Genomic DNA, 5,000 nt, shown 5'->3' with positions numbered 1-5,000 from the left:
CATCCTTTTCTCTCTCCCACCTTACCTTCCTTCCTTCCTGCCTCCCTCTCTTTGTCCCTCTCCTCTCTGCCTCCCTCCGTTCCTTCTTCTCCTCCTCCCTCCTCTTCCTTCCTCTCATCCGTCCCTACCTCCCTCTCCTATCTCCCTCTCCTCTTTCCATCCTTCCTTCCTTCCTTCCTTCCTTCCTTCCTTCCTTCCTTCTTTCTTCCTCCCTTGCCTCTCTTTCTCCCCTCCTCCTTCCCTCCCTCCCTCTTCCCCTCTCCTCTCCTCTCCTCTCCTCTCCTCTCCTCTCCTCTCCTCTCCTCTCCTCTCCTCTCCTCTCCTCTCCTCTCCTCTCCCATCCTCTCCTCTCCTCTCCTCTCTTCCTTCCTTCTCTCCTCTCTACCACCCTCCTTCCCCTCTCTTCCTCCCTCCCTCCCTCCTTGCCTCCCTCCCTCCTTCCCTCTCTTCCTCATCTTCTCCTTATACCCTTCAGTGCCGTTTCCTCGAAGTGCTCAAGTGTTGCCATCCGCCCCGTTACAATAAGCGAGCGATACGGCACTAGGGAACTCATCGTCGTTAATGTCTGTTTCTTTGAGCTGCCACGATTTCCTGGGCTTTCGGGAAGGAAGTTTTAACACGTGCGCTGATCATTGTTTGTTGGGGGGTGGGGTTGGGTAGGGGGGAGGAGAGGAGTGGTGGGGCTGGAGGGGAGGGGTGGGAGAGAGGGTAAGGAGGATTGAGGAGGGGAGAGGAAGGGAGAGGGAGAGGGGTGGAAGGAGGGGGAGGGAAGGGGAGATGGAGTGGGAGGAGGTGGAGGGGAGGAGGGAGACATAGGGGAGAGGAAGGGCGAAGAATGAGGGTGTAGGAAGGGGAAGAGCATGGAGAGGGGAGTGGAGTGGGAGAGGAGGAGGGAGAGGATAGGGAGAAGAGTAAGAGGAGGGTCGATGGATAAGAGTGATACCCAAAACTTTTGGTAAAGGAGGTCGATAAGGAAACGGTGTGTGTGCGTGCGTGCGTGCGTGTGCGCGGCTGTCCCTTCTATTATGGGCGTGCATGTGTTTATAAGCCGAAGAGGGACGATCGAGGGCGTCCGGGCGGTCAAAGGGCACGTATATATTTTTCTATGACTGTGTTATCCAAGTTAGGGAGCTATGATGCCATTGCTGTGTACCCAAGTTTGGACACAAGTTTGACCCAAAATTCGGTTCTGTCTCCGCCCCCCGCCCCATCCTCCCCCCCTTCTCCCCCCTACTTCTCCCTGGTCTACCTTCCCGTTAACGCAAGAGGTCAGACCTGTTATATTGTTATTGTTGTTCTTCATCTGCCACATGCCTCGATCGAAGTCGTTTTTATAAGTACGATTAACTTCGACGAAAAAGGGTTCGGTTAAGGTTGCGTGTTATTCTAGATTAATATTTAAGGTTAAAGGATGAGGAAGGCTGGAGGAAGAGAGGAAGGGAGAAAATGAGGATGGGGAGGAAGGCGATAAAAACTGATATTAATTGTGGTAGTAATTTGGATTAGATAATGGGGCGAAAGACAATAGTAATGATGATAACGCTAGTAACGCGAGTAACAGGAGTAATGATAATGACGAAAGGCAAAAAGGAATTAGAGCATAAATGGAGAAGAACGAGGAGAATAAGAGAGAGGAATGGAGAGAGAGAAATGGAAACAGAAGAGAGAGATAAAAGGAAATGAAAGAAGCTAAACTCAAAAAAGGAAGACAGGAAGGAAGGAATATTCAGCAAGGGGACGAGAAAGAGAGAGAGTTTGCCTGCGCACGTAAACAATAAATGAATATGCAATTAGCGTGAATAATATATGTTGTGCTTGCATGAGAGCGTGCATGTTTTTTTTTTCTTTTCTTTTCTTTTTCATTTGTTTTTACCAATCGGTTTTGGGAAAATCGGGGAGTAGGTGAAGGTGAATCGGAGATGGAGCAGGTGGATTGGGTTAAGGACGAGGATGAAAATACGTGGAGAAAGTGGAGGAAGAGGTGGAGGTGGGGCTGTAGGAGAAGGAGGTGGGGTGGAGGTGGAGGAGGTGGTTGGGATGGGGGTGGAGGTGGGTGGAGGTGTCTAGGTATGGGTGTGGGTAGAGAAGGAAAAGGAGAGAGAGAGGGAGCCGGAGAAGGAGAGGGAGAGGGAGGAGGAGAAGATGAGGGGGGAAAGCAGGAGGAGGAGGAGGAGGAGCAGGAAGTTAGGAAGGAGAAAAAGGGGAAAGTATGAGGTTGAGGTGGAAGTGGACAAGAAGTGGAGAATGAAAAGGAGGAAGTGGAGAATGAAAAGGAGGAAGTGGAGAATGAAAAGGAGGAAGTGGAGAATGAAAAGGAGGAAGTGGAGAATGAAAAGGAGGAAGTGGAGAATGAAAAGGAGGAAGTGGAGAATGAAAAGGAGGAAGTGGAAAATGAAAAGGAGCAAGTGGAGAAGGAAAAAAGAGGAGGAAATAGAGAAGGGAAAAGAAGAAGAGGTGGTGGAGGTGGAGGTGGAGGTGGAGGTGGAGGTGGAGGTGGAGGTGGAGGAGGAGGTGGAGGAGGTGGTGGTGGAGGTGGTGGTGGAGGTGGTGGTGGAGGTGGAGGTTGTGGTGGAGGTGGAGGTGGTGGTGGTGGTGGTGGTGGTGGAGAGCAGGCAAGAGTCCCGCTTTTGAATTTTTTTTTCTTCAACCTACTGGTAATCTACGCCTGGATTACTATCACGTGAAATACGTATATATTATATTCAACGCAGAGTAGTTTAAAAAACGCGGATCCCCACACGAACTCGAATAAGATGCGCAGCGAGGGTAGATAAAGCAAGCGACAAAGAGAAACATTAAGATTGAAAAGGGCATTATTATTGGGGATAAATAATCACACCTGGCAACCGCTCTGCCGTGGGTGCGTGGGAGGGGGTGGGGTAGGGGGAGGGGGGGAGGGCTCGAGATCCTCCGTGCAGGGAAGCCTCCTAGCGCTCAGTTCGTGGTTATTCGCTGAGAGGTGAGGAGGTCCGTACAGCGTCCACCCAGCACCTTATCTGACTTAAACTCTGTCCCGCTTGACGCATATTTACAGGTAAGTTTTGATTTATTATTTTTTTGGTCCTCTCTCTTTGTTCTTTTTTCAGATAATATGATATGGTGTTTTTTTGTGGTTAGATGTTTTCGTGATATATGTATTTTTTTGTTGTTTTTTGAAATAGTCTGTTAAAAGATCGTCTAAGGGGAGGATGCATTTCATGTCGTATTTATGAGATAGTGGGTCCTTCCGCCTGAAGATAAGGAATGTCGAGCAGTCACATTAGAATTTGCATATTCAAATGCAAGCTGATAATTGGTGACACTTTTACGCGAAAAAAAGAAACAAGACTATTTTTCATGAGAATTTTATCTCTTAATACGCGAACGTTTTTGAAATGATAAAAGAACAAACAAATAAATAAATAAAGAAAGAAAGAAAATCCGATGTAATAAAAGGAATTAAATAAAAACACGAGGATTTCGTAAAGATAAACGGATTTCCGATAAGATGCATCAACTTAGCCAGAGAAGCAGTTAGTATACGCTCACGAGGTAGATGCCACGAGTGGTCTTGAAAATTGGTCGCAGGCCTAATGTTCCAGACTGAAAATTACCAGGTGAGTCACTGGTGATGAAGATGATAATGACACGCGGCGATTCGGTGATGCGTTTTCAGAGCGGCAGAAGCTGGTGCTCCGTGGAATGGGGAGGGGGAGGTGGGGGAGTCCGTGAAGGTGGAGGTGGAGGTGTTGGTAGAGGAGTTCATGAAGGTGGAGGTGGGGAGGGGTGGAGGAGTTCGTGAAGGCGTAGGTGGAGGGTGGGTGGAAGAATTCGTGAAGGGGTAGGGGGAGGTGGGGTGGAGGAATTCGTGAAGGTTGAGGTGGTGGTGGAATTGGTGGAAAGGAAAAAAGGAAATGAGTAGGTGGTAAAGGTAGTAGATGGAGAAGAGGTAGAAAAAGAAAAAGAAGGAAGAGGAAAAGGGGAGTGGAAAGTAGTTGTTATAAATGGTAATGGTCGCGGATGAGAAAGAAAAAAAGAAAGGAGAAGTGGAGGAAGAGAACTGTTATTAGTATGGCTCGTAAATATTGCCTTTGAGTGGATAACGAGAGAAGAGAATGGCGGAGGGGAAGGTGACCACGAGTAACGATGACACACGCGGCACCAAGATAATGTGGAGCTGATGACGGTGATGACACGAAAGGCAGATGATGATAAAGGGAGACGAGAGAAGGTTCTGCCAGGGTTGATAACAGGGCGAATCTGTAGGATGGCGACAGTCATGCGCTTGTCATTTTCTTGTCATGCGCTTGTCATTTTCTCCGAATGCATGACGTAGGTGGCTATGGTCAGTGCATGCGTTAGGGCCAGGTTAAAACACACACACGGACAAGTACGCGCACAGTTGCACCCATACGCACGTGTTTATGCACATATACTCGCAGTTTGGCTTTTTTGTATGTCTCGTCTGTTCCTTGTTCTTGTGTGGGGTAGTATAGCTAGTCCCTCCCCACTCCAACCCACCCGCCCACCCTCCTCCTCCGCCCGCCCACCCTCCTCCGCCTTCTCTCGCGCGTCTGTGAATGAGGCACAACGAGACAAGCGTGCTAAGGCCTATTAACGTATTATAAGCCTCTTTGGCAGCCATTGTAGTGCGACCGTGTGTGTATCGAACTTTGTTTATTGCATTATAAGGCTTGGAAAGAACAGATCTGCTCTGGGCGGGGACCTCCCGAGATTAGATCTTTTAAAGCAATTTGTTCTGTGCGGTGCGAGCTGCGAAGGAGATTGTATTTTTGCTGTTTTATTTCTCCATTTTTATTTTTCTCTAGCTGGTTTTGTTTTTGTCTGTTTGTCCGTCTCTCTCTCTCTCTCTCTCTCTCTCTCTCTCTCTCTCTCTCTCTCTCTCTCTCTCTCTCTCTCTCTCTCTCTCTCTCTCTCTCTCTCTCTCTCTCTCTCTCTCTCTCTCTCTCTCTCTCTCTCTCTCTCTCTCTCTCTCTCTCTCTCTCTCTCTCTCTCTCTCT

At 48.5% G+C, this 5,000-nt stretch overlaps 1 protein-coding gene across 2 annotated transcripts in view; it reads left to right on the top strand.

Moving 5' to 3' along the window:
• Positions 1-5,000, top strand: part of LOC119597884 (MICAL-like protein 1) — a 110,483-nt gene that overhangs the window by 10,245 nt on the left and 95,238 nt on the right. The window contains exon 1 of one of the 2 annotated variants that reach the window (XM_037947717.1): positions 2,931-3,034. The exons of the other annotated variant lie outside the window; for it this stretch is intronic. The gene's annotated coding sequence lies outside the window, so the exon portion shown is untranslated. Of the gene's footprint in view, positions 1-2,930; positions 3,035-5,000 lie in introns of those variants that run through there. 2 annotated transcript variants of the gene reach the window in all.

The sequence above is a fragment of the Penaeus monodon genome, chromosome 1 (genome assembly GCF_015228065.2).
Source record: "Penaeus monodon isolate SGIC_2016 chromosome 1, NSTDA_Pmon_1, whole genome shotgun sequence".
Taxonomy (NCBI): domain Eukaryota; kingdom Metazoa; phylum Arthropoda; class Malacostraca; order Decapoda; family Penaeidae; genus Penaeus; species Penaeus monodon.
The sequence above is the reverse complement of the archived record's forward strand: the minus strand, read 5'-3'. Positions and strand labels throughout refer to the sequence as shown.